The sequence below is a fragment of the Lithobates pipiens genome, unplaced genomic scaffold (assembly GCF_037356315.1).
Source record: "Lithobates pipiens isolate NorthernLeopardFrog02 unplaced genomic scaffold, aLitPip1_a1.2 Scaffold_22, whole genome shotgun sequence".
Lineage (NCBI taxonomy): Eukaryota > Metazoa > Chordata > Amphibia > Anura > Ranidae > Lithobates > Lithobates pipiens.
The window spans coordinates 1,214,813-1,231,798 of NW_027507784.1; positions in this window are offsets into that span (position 1 = coordinate 1,214,813).

Sequence of the window (16,986 nt, forward strand, 5' to 3'; positions counted from 1 at the left end):
AGAGACTAGAGAGAGAGGAGACCAAGAGAGAGACTAGAGAGAGGAGACCAAGAGAGAGACTAGAGAGAGAGGAGACCAAGAGAGAGACTAGAGAGAGGAGACCAAGAGAGAGAGGAGACCAAGAGAGAGAGGAGACCAAGAGAGAGAGGAGACCAAGAGAGAGAGGAGACCAAGAGAGAGAGGAGACCAAGAGACACTAGAGAGAGAGAGGAGACCAAGAGACACTAGAGAGAGAGAGGAGACCAAGAGAGACACTAGAGAGAGAGAGAGGAGACCAAGAGACACTAGAGAGAGAGAGAGAGAGACCAAGAGAGACACTAGAGAGAGAGAGGAGACCAAGAGAGACACTAGAGAGAGAGAGGAGACCAAGAGACACTAGAGAGAGAGAGGAGACCAAGAGACACTAGAGAGAGAGAGAGGAGACCAAGAGACACTAGAGAGAGAGAGGAGACCAAGAGACACTAGAGAGAGAGAGGAGACCAAGAGACACTAGAGAGAGAGAGGAGACCAAGAGAGAGACTAGAGAGAGAGGAGACCAAGAGAGAGACTAGAGAGAGAGGAGACCAAGAGAGAGACTAGAGAGAGAGGAGACCAAGAGAGAGACTAGAGAGAGGAGACCAAGAGAGAGACTAGAGAGAGAGGAGACCAAGAGAGAGACTAGAGAGAGAGGAGACCAAGAGAGAGACTAGAGAGAGAGGAGACCAAGAGAGAGACTAGAGAGAGAGGAGACCAAGAGAGAGACTAGAGAGAGGAGACCAAGAGAGAGAGGAGACCAAGAGAGAGAGGAGACCAAGAGAGAGAGGAGACCAAGAGAGAGAGGAGACCAAGAGAGAGAGGAGACCAAGAGACACTAGAGAGAGAGGAGACCAAGAGAGGGACTAGAGAGAGAGGAGACCAAGAGACACTAGAGAGAGAGAGGAGACCAAGAGAGACACTAGAGAGAGAGAGGAGACCAAGAGACACTAGAGAGAGAGGAGACCAAGAGAGAGACGAGAGAGAGACGAGAGAGAGAGAGGAGACCAAGAGAGACACTAGAGAGAGAGAGGAGACCAAGAGACACTAGAGAGAGAGAGAGAGAGACCAAGAGAGACACTAGAGAGAGAGAGGAGACCAAGAGACACTAGAGAGAGAGAGGAGACCAAGAGACACTAGAGAGAGAGAGGAGACCAAGAGACACTAGAGAGAGAGAGGAGACCAAGAGACACTAGAGAGAGAGAGGAGACCAAGAGACACTAGAGAGAGAGAGGAGACCAAGAGACACTAGAGAGAGAGAGGAGACCAAGAGACACTAGAGAGAGAGAGGAGACCAAGAGACACTAGAGAGAGAGAGGAGACCAAGAGAGAGACTAGAGAGAGAGGAGACCAAGAGAGAGACTAGAGAGAGAGGAGACCAAGAGAGAGACTAGAGAGAGGAGGCCAAGAGAGAGACTAGAGAGAGAGGAGACCAAGAGAGAGACTAGAGAGAGGAGACCAAGAGAGAGAGGAGACCAAGAGAGAGAGGAGACCAAGAGAGAGAGGAGACCAAGAGAGAGAGGAGACCAAGAGAGAGACTAGCGAGAGACGAGACCAAGAGAGAGACTAGAGAGAGAGGAGACCAAGAGAGAGACTAGCGAGAGAGGAGACCAAGAGACACTAGAGAGAGAGAGGAGACCAAGAGACACTAGAGAGAGACGAGACCAAGAGACACTAGAGAGAGACGAGACCAAGAGACACTAGAGAGAGACAAGACCAAGAGAGAGAGAGGAGACCAAGAGACACTAGAGAGAGACTAGAGAGAGAGGAGACCAAGAGAGAGACTAGAGAGAGAGGAGACCAAGAGAGAGACTAGAGAGAGAGGAGACCAAGAGAGAGACTAGAGAGAGAGGAGACCAAGAGAGAGAGGAGACCAAGAGACACTAGAGAGAGAGAGGAGACCAAGAGAGAGATTAGAGAGAGAGGAGACCAAGAGACACTAGAGAGAGAGAGGAGACCAAGAGAGAGACTAGAGAGAGAGGAGACCAAGAGACACTAGAGAGAGAGGAGACCAAGAGAGACACTAGAGAGAGAGGAGACCAAGAGACACTAGAGAGAGAGGAGACCAAGAGACACTAGAGAGAGAGGAGACCAAGAGACACTAGAGAGAGAGGAGACCAAGAGACACTAGAGAGAGAGGAGACCAAGAGACACTAGAGAGAGAGGAGACCAAGAGAGACACTAGCGAGAGAGGAGACCAAGAGACACTAGAGAGAGACGAGACCAAGAGAGAGAGGAGACCAAGAGACACTAGAGAGAGAGGAGACCAAGAGACACTAGAGAGAGAGGAGACCAAGAGACACTAGAGAGAGAGGAGACCAAGAGAGGGACTAGAGAGAGAGGAGACCAAGAGACACTAGAGAGAGAGAGGAGACCAAGAGACACTAGAGAGAGAGAGGAGACCAAGAGACACTAGAGAGAGAGGAGACCAAGAGAGACACTAGAGAGAGAGAGGAGACCAAGAGACACTAGAGAGAGAGGAGACCAAGAGAGAGACGACAGAGAGAGAGAGAGGAGACCAAGAGAGACACTAGAGAGAGAGAGGAGACCAAGAGACACTAGAGAGAGAGAGAGAGACCAAGAGAGACACTAGCGAGAGAGGAGACCAAGAGACACTAGAGAGAGAGGAGACCAAGAGACACTAGAGAGAGAGAGGAGACCAAGAGACACTAGAGAGAGAGAGGAGACCAAGAGACACTAGAGAGAGAGGGGAGACCACGAGACACTAGAGAGAGAGAGGAGACCAAGAGACACTAGAGAGAGAGAGGAGACCAAGAGACACTAGAGAGAGAGAGGAGACCAAGAGACACTAGAGAGAGACGAGACCAAGAGAGAGAGGAGACCAAGAGACACTAGAGAGAGACTAGAGAGAGAGGAGACCAAGAGAGAGACTAGAGAGAGAGGAGACCAAGAGAGAGACTAGAGAGAGAGGAGACCAAGAGAGAGACTAGAGAGAGAGGAGACCAAGAGAGACACTAGAGAGAGAGGAGACCAAGAGAGACACTAGAGAGAGAGGAGACCAAGAGACACTAGAGAGAGAGGAGACCAAGAGAGACACTAGAGAGAGAGGAGACCAAGAGAGACACTAGAGAGAGAGGAGACCAAGAGAGACACTAGAGAGAGAGGAGACCAAGAGAGAGACTAGAGAGAGAGGAGACCAAGAGACACTAGAGAGAGAGAGGAGACCAAGAGAGAGATTAGAGAGAGAGGAGACCAAGAGACACTAGAGAGAGAGAGAGGAGACCAAGAGAGAGACTAGAGAGAGAGGAGACCAAGAGACACTAGAGAGAGAGAGGAGACCAAGAGAGAGGAGACCAAGAGACACTAGAGAGAGAGAGGAGACCAAGAGAGACACTAGAGAGAGAGGAGACCAAGAGACACTAGAGAGAGAGGAGACCAAGAGACACTAGAGAGAGAGGAGACCAAGAGACACTAGAGAGAGACGAGACCAAGAGAGAGAGGAGACCAAGAGACACTAGAGAGAGAGGAGACCAAGAGACACTAGAGAGAGAGGAGACCAAGAGACACTAGAGAGAGAGGAGACCAAGAGAGGGACTAGAGAGAGAGGAGACTAAGAGAGACTAGAGAGAGAGGAGACCAAGAGACACTAGAGAGAGAGGAGACCAAGAGAGACACTAGAGAGAGAGGAGACCAAGAGAGACACTAGAGAGAGAGGAGACTAGAGAGAGAGGAGACCAAGAGAGAGACTAGAGAGAGAGGAGACCAAGAGAGAGACTAGAGAGAGAGGAGACCAAGAGAGAGACTAGAGAGAGAGGAGACCAAGAGACACTAGAGAGAGAGGAGACCAAGAGAGACACTAGAGAGAGAGGAGACCAAGAGACACTAGAGAGAGACGAGACCAAGAGAGACACTAGAGAGAGAGGAGACCAAGAGAGACACTAGAGAGAGAGGAGACCAAGAGACACTAGAGAGAGAGGAGACCAAGAGAGACACTAGAGAGAGAGGAGACCAAGAGAGAGACTAGAGAGAGACGAGACCAAGAGACACTAGAGAGAGAGGAGACCAAGAGAGAGACTAGAGAGAGAGGAGACCAAGAGACACTAGAGAGAGAGGAGAGAGAGGAGAGACACTAGAGAGAGAGGAGACCAAGAGACACTAGAGAGAGAGGAGAGACACTAGAGAGAGAGGAGACCAAGAGACACTAGAGAGAGAGGAGAGAGAGGAGAGACACTAGAGAGAGAGGAGACCAAGAGAGAGAGAGGAGACCAAGAGAGACACTAGAGAGAGAGGAGAGACCAACACTCTCTCTCCCCCCCCCTCATGGGTTAATTGCCCTTAATCAGGTCTCTGTTCTTGGTCCTCCTCTATATATATATATCTGTGTTGGAGGCTGTGATTGGATGATCTGTATGGGACATGAACACTTCCGGGTAATATCTGCTCTCGGTATACGTACATGACGTCACACACACGGCGCTCTGTCATTGGTTGTAGATAGAGCGCCTCCCTCTGACGTCAGCTCGCTGAGTACAATGACAGCACAGAGGCTGGTGAGACCACGCCCACCCTCCGCACATGCGCAGTCCTGGTGTAAGCCCTTCTCACACACATAACCCCATGAAGATTCGTGGTATATACAGAGACATTCGCTGTGTGTGGAGGGGGAGATGTGACCGGAGTTCTCTATTACCGTGTGGGACGGGCGGAAGTGTTTCTGCGCATGCGCACTGCTGTCATAACGGAAGCTTTTGACGTTGCAGGAAGACTGCGCAGGCGCGGGGCGGCGGTGGGAGGAGTTCCGGGGTTTACGTTGCAGCCCGACGTGCGGAAGAAAGTTGGTCACGTGGCCGCGCTCACGCATGCGCAGTACGAGCGATTGGCGATGATGACAGAGGCTCTGCGGCGGTGTGACGTCATCTGTGTGCGCCGAACACACCGAGCAGCGGCGAGAACCGGAGAGGATGAAGAGGCGGGTGACTTTCCTGGAGGAAGAGGCGGAGGAGGGGGAAGATGAGGGGCGGAGCTCCGCCAAGAGGACGGTGAGTGAATCCCGGGGAGGGGGAGGGGTGTGCGGTCCATCCTGATCCTCCCCCTCATCATACATCTCCCTTCATTCCCACAAGTCGTTATTTACTAAACTATCGCCCGCGATACGATCGTCCCGTGTATATAGAGGGGGCTCCGCCTTCTTTTATACTCACTGGGCCTCCTAATATATAGAAGAGTCCGAGCCGAGCGACGATCCGATCGATGATCTGACCTGAGCGACGATCCGAGATCCGATCCAATGACCCGATTCTGAGCGACGATCCGATCGATGATCTGACCTGAGCGACGATCCGAGATCCGATCCAATGACCCGATTCTGAGCGACGATCTGATCCAAGCGAGGATCCGTGATCCAAGTGATGAGATGATCCGATGATATGATCTGATCCAATCGATGATCCGATCCATGCGATGATCTGAGCTATGATGCGATCCGAGCGAGGATCCGATGATATGATCCAAGCGAGGATCCGATGATATGATCCGAGCGAGGATCCGATGATATGATCCGAGCGAGGATCCGATGATATGATCCGAGCGAGGATCCGATGATATGATCCGAGCGAGGATCCGATGATATGATCTGATCCGATGATATGATCCGAACGAGGATCCGATGATATGATCCGAGCGAGGATCCGATGATATGATCTGATCCGATGATATGATCCGAACGAGGATCCGATGATATGATCCGAGCGAGGATCCGTTGATATGATCCGATCCGAGCGAGGATCCGATGATATGATCTGATCCGATGATATGATCCGAGCGAGGATCCGATGATATGATCCGAGCGAGGATCCGATGATATGATCCGAGCGAGGATCCGATGATATGATCCGAGCGAGGATCCGATGATATGATCCGAGCGAGGATCCGATGATATGATCTGATCCGATGATATGATCCGAGCGAGGATCCGATGATATGATCTGATCCGATGATATGATCCGAACGAGGATCCGATGATATGATCCGAGCGAGGATCCGTTGATATGATCCGATCCGAGCGAGGATCCGATGATATGATCTGATCCGATGATATGATCCGAGCGAGGATCCGATGATATGATCCGAGCGAGGATCCGATGATATGATCCGAGCGAGGATCCGATGATATGATCCGAGCGAGGATCCGATGATATGATCCGAGCGAGGATCCGATGATATGATCCGAGCGAGGATCCGATGATATGATCCGAGCGAGGATCTGATGATATGATCTGATCCAGGATCCGATGATATGATCTGATCCGATGATATGATCCGAGCGAGGATCCGATGATATGATCTGATCCGATGATATGATCCGAGCGGGGATCCGATGATATGATCCGAGCGAGGATCCGTTGATATGATCCGATCCGAGCGAGGATCCGATGATATGATCTGATCCGATGATATGATCCGAGCGAGGATCCGATGATATGATCCGAGCGAGGATCCGATGATATGATCCGAGCGAGGATCCGATGATATGATCCGAGCGAGGATCCGATGATATGATCCGAGCGAGGATCCGATGATATGATCTGATCCAGGATCCGATGATATGATCTGATCCGATGATATGATCCGAGCGAGGATCCGATGATATGATCTGATCCGATGATATGATCCGAGCGGGGATCCGATGATATGATCCGAGCGAGGATCCGTTGATATGATCCGATCCGAGCGAGGATCCGATGATATGATCTGATCCGATGATATGATCCGAGCGAGGATCCGATGATATGATCTGATCCGATGATATGATCCGAGCGAGGATCCGATGATATGATCCGAGCGAGGATCCGATGATATGATCCGAGCGAGGATCCGATGATATGATCTGATCCGATGATATGATCCGAGCGAGGATCCGATGATATGATCTGATCCGATGATATGATCCGAGCGAGGATCCGATGATATGATCCGAGCGAGGATCCGATGATATGATCCGAGCGAGGATCCGATGATATGATCCGAGCGAGGATCCGATGATATGATCCGATCCGAGCGAGGATCCGATGATATGATCTGATCCGATGATATGATCCGAGCGAGGATCCGATGATATGATCTGATCCGATGATATGATCCGAGCGAGGATCCGATGATATGATCCGAGCGAGGATCCGATGATATGATCCGATCCGAGCGAGGATCCGATGATATGATCCGATCCGAGCGAGGATCCGATGATCCGATCCGAGCGAGGATCCGATGATATGATCCGAGCGAGGATCCGATGATATGATCCGATCCGAGCGAGGATCCGATGACATGATCTGATCCGATTATATGATCCGAGCGAGGATCCGTTGATATCATCCGATCTGAGCGATGATCCGAGCGAGGATCCGAGCGATGATATGATCCGAGCGAGGATCCGATGATATGATCCGATGATATGATCCGATCTGAGCGAGGATCCGATCTGAGCGATGATCCGAGCGATGATATGATCCGATCCGAGCGATGATATGATCCGATCTGAGCGATGATCCGAGCGATGATATGATCCGATCTGAGCGATGCGATGATATGATCCGATCTGAGCGATGATCCGAGCGATGATATGATCCGATGATATGATCCGAGCGAGGATCCGATGATATGATCCGAGCGAGGATCCGATGATATGATCCGAGCGAGGATCCGATGATATGATCCGAGCGAGGATCCGATGATATGATCCGAGCGAGGATCCGATGATATGATCCGAGCGAGGATCCGATGATATGATCCGAGCGAGGATCAGATGATATGATCCGAGCGAGGATCAGATGATATGATCCGATCCGAACGAGGATCCGATGATATGATCCGAGCGAGGATCAGATGATATGATCCGATCCGAACGAGGATCCGATGATATGATCCGAGCGAGGATCAGATGATATGATCCGATCCGAACGAGGATCCGATGATATGATCCGAGCGAGGATCAGATGATATGATCCGAGCGAGGATCCGATGATATGATCCGATCCGAACGAGGATCCGATGACATGATCTGATCCGATTATATGATCCGAGCGAGGATCCGTTGATATGATCCGAGCGAGGATCCGTTGATATGGTCCGAGCGAGGATCCGTTGATATGGTCCGAGCGAGGATCCGTTGATATGGTCCGAGCGAGGATCCGTTGATATGATCCGAGCGAGGATCCGATGATATGATCCGAGCGAGGATCCGATGATATGATCCGAGCGAGGATCCGATGATATGATCCGAGCGAGGATCCGATGATATGATCCGAGCGAGGATCCGATGATATGATCTGATCCGATGATATGATCCGAGCGAGGATCCGATGATATGATCCGATCCGAGCGAGGATCCGATGATATGATCTGATCCGATGATATGATCCGAGCGAGGATCCGATGATATGATCTGATCCGATGATATGATCCGAGCGAGGATCCGATGATATGATCCGAGCGAGGATCCGATGATATGATCCGATCCGAGCGAGGATCCGATGATATGATCCGATCCGAGCGAGGATCCGATGATATGATCCGAGCGAGGATCCGATGACATGATCTGATCCGATTATATGATCCGAGCGAGGATCCGATGATATGATCCGATGATATGATCCGATCTGAGCGAGGATCCGATCTGAGCGATGATCCGAGCGATGATATGATCCGATCCGAGCGATGATATGATCCGATCTGAGCGATGATCCGAGCGATGATATGATCCGATCTGAGCGATGCGATGATATGATCCGATCTGAGCGATGATCCGAGCGATGATATGATCCGATGATATGATCCGAGCGAGGATCCGATGATATGATCCGAGCGAGGATCCGATGATATGATCCGAGCGAGGATCCGATGATATGATCCGAGCGAGGATCCGATGATATGATCCGAGCGAGGATCCGATGATATGATCCGAGCGAGGATCAGATGATATGATCCGAGCGAGGATCAGATGATATGATCCGATCCGAACGAGGATCCGATGATATGATCCGAGCGAGGATCAGATGATATGATCCGATCCGAACGAGGATCCGATGATATGATCCGAGCGAGGATCAGATGATATGATCCGATCCGAACGAGGATCCGATGATATGATCCGAGCGAGGATCAGATGATATGATCCGAGCGAGGATCCGATGATATGATCCGATCCGAACGAGGATCCGATGACATGATCCGAGCGAGGATCCGATTATATGATCCGAGCGAGGATCCGATTATATGATCCGAGCGAGGATCCGTTGATATGATCCGAGCGAGGATCCGTTGATATGGTCCGAGCGAGGATCCGTTGATATGGTCCGAGCGAGGATCCGTTGATATGGTCCGAGCGAGGATCCGTTGATATGATCCGAGCGAGGATCCGATGATATGATCCGAGCGAGGATCCGATGATATGATCCGAGCGAGGATCCGATGATATGATCCGAGCGAGGATCCGATGATATGATCCGAGCGAGGATCCGATGATATGATCCGAGCGAGGATCCGATGATATGATCCGAGCGAGGATCCGATGATATGATCCGAGCGAGGATCCGATGATATGATCTGATCCGATGATATGATCCGAGCGAGGATCCGATGATATGATCCGATCCGAGCGAGGATCCGATGATATGATCTGATCCGATGATATGATCCGAGCGAGGATCCGATGATATGATCTGATCCGATGATATGATCCGAGCGAGGATCCGATGATATGATCCGAGCGAGGATCCGATGATATGATCCGATCCGAGCGAGGATCCGATGATATGATCCGATCCGAGCGAGGATCCGATGATATGATCCGAGCGAGGATCCGATGACATGATCTGATCCGATTATATGATCCGAGCGAGGATCCGTTGATATCATCCGATCTGAGCGATGATCCGAGCGAGGATCCGAGCGATGATATGATCCGAGCGAGGATCCGATGATATGATCCGATGATATGATCCGATCTGAGCGAGGATCCGATCTGAGCGATGATCCGAGCGATGATATGATCCGATCCGAGCGATGATATGATCCGATCTGAGCGATGATCCGAGCGATGATATGATCCGATCTGAGCGATGCGATGATATGATCCGATCTGAGCGATGATCCGAGCGATGATATGATCCGATGATATGATCCGAGCGAGGATCCGATGATATGATCCGAGCGAGGATCCGATGATATGATCCGAGCGAGGATCAGATGATATGATCCGAGCGAGGATCAGATGATATGATCCGATCCGAGCGAGGATCAGATGATATGATCCGATCCGAACGAGGATCAGATGATATGATCCGATCCGAACGAGGATCCGATGATATGATCCGAGCGAGGATCCGATGATATGATCCGAGCGAGGATCAGATGATATGATCCGAGCGAGGATCAGATGATATGATCCGAGCGAGGATCAGATGATATGATCCGAGCGAGGATCCGATGATATGATCCGATCCGAACGAGGATCCGATGACATGATCTGATCCGATTATATGATCCGAGCGAGGATCCGTTGATATGGTCCGAGCGAGGATCCGTTGATATGGTCCGAGCGAGGATCCGTTGATATGGTCCGAGCGAGGATCCGTTGATATGGTCCGAGCGAGGATCCGTTGATATGATCCGAGCGAGGATCCGATGATATGATCCGAGCGAGGATCCGATGATATGATCTGATCCGATGATATGATCCGAGCGAGGATCCGATGATATGATCCGAGCGAGGATCCGATGATATGATCCGAGCGAGGATCCGATGATATGATCCGAGCGAGGATCCGATGATATGATCCGAGCGAGGATCCGATGATATGATCTGATCCGATGATATGATCCGAGCGAGGATCCGATGATATGATCTGATCCGATGATATGATCCGAGCGAGGATCCGATGATATGATCCGAGCGAGGATCCGATGATATGATCCGATCCGAGCGAGGATCCGATGATCCGAGCGAGGATCCGATGATATGATCCGAGCGAGGATCCGATGATATGATCCGATCCGAGCGAGGATCCGATGACATGATCTGATCCGATTATATGATCCGAGCGAGGATCCGTTGATATCATCCGATCTGAGCGATGATCCGAGCGAGGAATCCGAGCGATGATATGATCCGAGCGAGGATCCGATGATATGATCCGATGATATGATCCGATCTGAGCGAGGATCCGATCTGAGCGATGATCCGAGCGATGATATGATCCGATCCGAGCGATGATATGATCCGATCTGAGCGATGATCCGAGCGATGATATGATCCGATCTGAGCGATGCGATGATATGATCCGATCTGAGCGATGATCCGAGCGATGATATGATCCGATGATATGATCCGAGCGAGGATCCGATGATATGATCCGAGCGAGGATCCGATGATATGATCCGAGCGAGGATCCGATGATATGATCCGAGCGAGGATCCGATGATATGATCCGAGCGAGGATCAGATGATATGATCCGATCCGAACGAGGATCCGATGATCCGATCCGAACGAGGATCCGATGATATGATCCGAGCGAGGATCAGATGATATGATCCGAGCGAGGATCAGATGATATGATCCGAGCGAGGATCCGATGATATGATCCGAGCGAGGATCCGATGATATGATCTGATCCGATGATATGATCCGAGCGAGGCGATCCGATGATATGATCCGAGCGAGGATCCGATGATATGATCCGAGCGAGGATCCGATGATATGATCCGATCCGAGCGAGGATCCGATGATCCGATCCGAGCGAGGATCCGATGATCCGATCCGAGCGAGGATCCGATGATATGATCCGAGCGAGGATCCGATGATATGATCCGATCCGAGCGAGGATCCGATGACATGATCTGATCCGATTATATGATCCGAGCGAGGATCCGTTGATATCATCCGATCTGAGCGATGATCCGAGCGAGGATCCGAGCGATGATATGATCCGAGCGAGGATCCGATGATATGATCCGATGATATGATCCGATCTGAGCGAGGATCCGATCTGAGCGATGATCCGAGCGATGATATGATCCGATCCGAGCGATGATATGATCCGATCTGAGCGATGATCCGAGCGATGATATGATCCGATCTGAGCGATGCGATGATATGATCCGATCTGAGCGATGATCCGAGCGATGATATGATCCGATGATATGATCCGAGCGAGGATCCGATGATATGATCCGAGCGAGGATCCGATGATATGATCCGAGCGAGGATCCGATGATATGATCCGAGCGAGGATCCGATGATATGATCCGAGCGAGGATCAGATGATATGATCCGAGCGAGGATCAGATGATATGATCCGATCCGAACGAGGATCCGATGATATGATCCGAGCGAGGATCAGATGATATGATCCGATCCGAACGAGGATCCGATGATATGATCCGAGCGAGGATCCGATGATATGATCCGAGCGAGGATCAGATGATATGATCCGAGCGAGGATCCGATGATATGATCCGATCCGAACGAGGATCCGATGACATGATCTGATCCGATTATATGATCCGAGCGAGGATCCGATTATATGATCCGAGCGAGGATTCCGTTGATATGGTCCGAGCGAGGATCCGTTGATATGATCCGAGCGAGGATCCGTTGATATGATCCGAGCGAGGATCCGTTGATATGATCCGAGCGAGGATCCGATGATATGATCCGAGCGAGGATCCGATGATATGATCCGAGCGAGGATCCGATGATATGATCCGAGCGAGGATCCGATGATATGATCCGAGCGAGGATCCGATGATATGATCCGAGCGAGGATCCGATGATATGATCCGAGCGAGGATCCGATGATATGATCCGATCCGAGCGAGGATCCGATGATATGATCTGATCCGATGATATGATCCGAGCGAGGATCCGATGATATGATCTGATCCGATGATATGATCCGAGCGAGGATCCGATGATATGATCCGAGCGAGGATCCGATGATATGATCCGATCCGAGCGAGGATCCGATGATATGATCCGATCCGAGCGAGGATCCGATGATATGATCCGAGCGAGGATCCGATGATATGATCCGAGCGAGGATCCGATGACATCATCTGATCCGATTATATGATCCGAGCGAGGATCCGTTGATATCATCCGATCTGAGCGATGATCCGAGCGAGGATCCGAGCGATGATATGATCCGAGCGAGGATCCGATGATATGATCCGATGATATGATCCGATCTGAGCGAGGATCCGATCTGAGCGATGATCCGAGCGATGATATGATCCTATCCGAGCGATGAAATGATCCGATCTGAGCGATGATCCGAGCGATGATATGATCCGATCTGAGCGATGCGATGATATGATCCGATCTGAGCGATGATCCGAGCGATGATATGATCCGATGATATGATCCGAGCGAGAATCCGATGATATGATCCGAGCGAGGATCCGAATGATATGATCCGAGCGAGGATCCGATGATATGATCCGAGCGAGGATCAGATGATATGATCCGAGCGAGTATCAGATGATATGATCCGAGCGAGGATCAGATGATATGATCCGATCCGAACGAGGATCCGATGATATGATCCGAGCGAGGATCAGATGATATGATCCGATCCGAACGAGGATCCGATGATATGATCCGAGCGAGGATCAGATGATATGATCCGAGCGAGGATCAGATGATATGATCCGAGCGAGGATCCGATGATATGATCCGATCCGAACGAGGATCCGATGACATGATCTGATCCGATTATATGATCCGAGCGAGGATCCGTTGATATGGTCCGAGCGAGGATCCGTTGATATGGTCCGAGCGAGGATCCGTTGATATGATCCGAGCGAGGATCCGATGATATGATCCGAGCGAGGATCCGATGATATGATCCGAGCGAGGATCCGATGATATGATCCGAGCGAGGATCCGATGATATGATCCGAGCGAGGATCCGATTATATGATCCGAGCGAGGATCTGATTATATGATCCGAGCGAGGATCCGTTGATATGGTCCGAGCGAGGATCCGTTGATATGATCCGAGCGAGGATCCGTTGATATGATCCGAGTGAGGATCCGATGATACGATCCGAGCGAGGATCCGATGATGCGATCCGAGCGAGGATCCGATGATGCGATCCGAGCGAGGATCCGATGATGCGATCCGAGCGAGGATCCGATGATGCGATCCGAGCGAGGATCCGATGATGCGATCCGAGCGAGGATCCGATGATGCGATCCGAGCGAGGATCCGATGATGCGATCCGAGCGAGGATCCGATGATGCGATCCGAGCGAGGATCCGATGATGCGATCCGAGCGAGGATCCGATGATGCGATCCGAGCGAGGATCCGATGATGCGATCCGAGCGAGGATCCGATGATATGATCCGAGCGAGGATCCGATCCATGCGATGTTCTGAGCTATGATCCGATCCGAGCGATGATCCGGGCGATGGACTCTGAGAAGGTGACTTCCCAACGTTTCTATGGGAAGTTTCTCCGATTCCCATCCATCGGACTCTCGTATATATTAGGGGGCCCAATGAGAATACAAGGTGTGGAATTCGGGGGATCGGAGACGGACTTCACATGATTATTCAGAATTCCCCCTTCAATATCGGGAATTTACCCCCCGCTACCCAGGCCAATCCTCAGCATCCATCGCTCTCACACGTGGAAGGACAATCACGCGGTCATGTGACCTTCTACATTGGGATTATTTCCCCACAAATAGAACTTTTCCGGGCGTTTCATCTCCTCGCCAGATTTATTTTTTACACTATAAACAAAAAAAAGCCACAAATGTGAAGAAAACAAAAGGGAATATTTATTACTTTTCGCTACAATTTCCCGTATTAAAAACAAATAAAAAACGTTTTTCCTGAGTGAGGCCGAAGCCTCGTCTTTATGTTTTTGGTAAAATAAAAATCACAATAATCGATTATTGATCGGTTTGTGCAAAACTTATATTGTCTACAAAATAGGGGATAGAATTATTTATTATTTTGTCACTAGTAATGGCGGTGATCAGCGACTTTTATCGGGACTGCGACATTGCGCCGGACACATCACACACTTTTGACATGTTTTGGGACCAGTGACATTTATACAGAGATCAGCGCTATACAAATGCACTGATTACTGTGTAAATGTGACTGGCAGGGAAGGAGTTAACACTGGGGGGCGCTGCAGGGGTTAAATGTGTGTCCTAGGGAGTGAGTCTAACTGGGGGGGGGGGGACTCACAAGGGGAGGAGAACCGATCGCAGTTCCTCTGTACACAGAACATACGATTGTTTCTCCTCTCCCTGACAGGACGAGGATCCGTCTGTTTACATACAGAGGCCCCCAACCCGGCTCTGTGACTTTCCTCCCTCCGACACCCCCCAGTGACTTTGGTGGGGGAGGAGAGGGGAGGATCCTCAGTGACAGTCTCTGTCCTCTCGCAGTACCCGGAGGTGGTGGTGGGGAGGAGGAGGGGAGGATCCTCAGTGACAGTCTCTGTCCTCTCGCAGTACCCGGAGGTGGTGGTGGGGAGGAGGAGGGGAGGATCCTCAGTGACAGTCTCTGTCCTCTCGCAGTACCCGGAGGTGGTGGTGGGGAGGATCCTCAGTGACAGTCTGTCCTCTCGCAGTACCTGGAGGTGGTGGGGAGGAGGAGGGGAGGATCCTCAGTGACAGTCTCTGTCCTCTCGCAGTACCTGGAGGTGGTGGGGAGGAGGAGGGGAGGATCCTCAGTGACAGTCTCTGTCCTCTCGCAGTACCCGGAGGTGGTGGTGGGGAGGAGGAGGGGAGGATCCTCAGTGACAGTCTCTGTCCTCTCGCAGTACCCGGAGGTGGTTGTGGGGAGGAGGAAGGGAGGATCCTCAGTGACAGTCTCTGTCCTCTCACATAACCCAGAGGTGGTGGTGGGGAGGAGGAGAGGAGGATCCTCAGTGACAGTCTCTGTCCTCTCGCAGTACCCGGAGGTGGTGGTGGGGCGGAGGAGGGGAGGATCCTCAGTGACAGTCTCTGTCCTCTCGCAGTACCCGGAGGTGGTTGTGGGGAGGAGGAGGGGAGGATCCTCAGTGACAGTCTCTGTCCTCTCGCAGTACCCGGAGGTGGGTGGGGAGGAGGAGGGGAGGATCCTCAGTGACAGTCTCTGTCCTCTCGCAGTACCCGGAGGTGGTGGTGGGGAGGAGGAGGGGAGGATCCTCAGTGACAGTCTCTGTCCTCTCGCAGTACCCGGAGGTGGTGGTGGGGAGGAGGAGGGGAGGATCCTCAGTGACAGTCTCTGTCCTCTCGCAGTACCCGGAGGTGGTGGTGGGTGGATCCTCAGTGACAGTCTGTCCTCTCGCAGTACCTGGAGGTGGTGGGGAGGAGGAGGGGAGGATCCTCAGTGACAGTCTCTGTCCTCTCGCAGTACCTGGAGGTGGTGGGGAGGAGGAGGGGAGGATCCTCAGTGACAGTCTCTGTCCTCTCGCAGTACCCGGAGGTGGTGGTGGGGAGGAGGGAGGGGAGGATCCTCAGTGACAGTCTCTGTCCTCTCGCAGTACCCGGAGGTGGTTGTGGGGAGGAGGAAGGGAGGATCCTCAGTGACAGTCTCTGTCCTCTCACATAACCCAGAGGTGGTGGTGGGGAGGAGGAGAGGAGGATCCTCAGTGACAGTCTCTGTCCTCTCGCAGTACCCGGAGGTGGTGGTGGGGCGGAGGAGGGGAGGATCCTCAGTGACAGTCTCTGTCCTCTCGCAGTACCCGGAGGTGGTGGTGGGGAGGAGGAGGGGAGGATCCTCAGTGACAGTCTCTGTCCTCTCGCAGTACCTGGAGGTGGTGGGGAGGAGGAGGGGAGGATCCTCAGTGACAGTCTCTGTCCTCTCGCAGTACCCGGAGGTGGTGGTGGGGCGGAGGAGGGGAGGATCCTCAGTGACAGTCTCTGTCCTCTCGCAGTACCCGGAGGTGGTTGTGGGGAGGAGGAGGGGAGGATCCTCAGTGACAGTCTCTGTCTCTCGCAGTACCCGGAG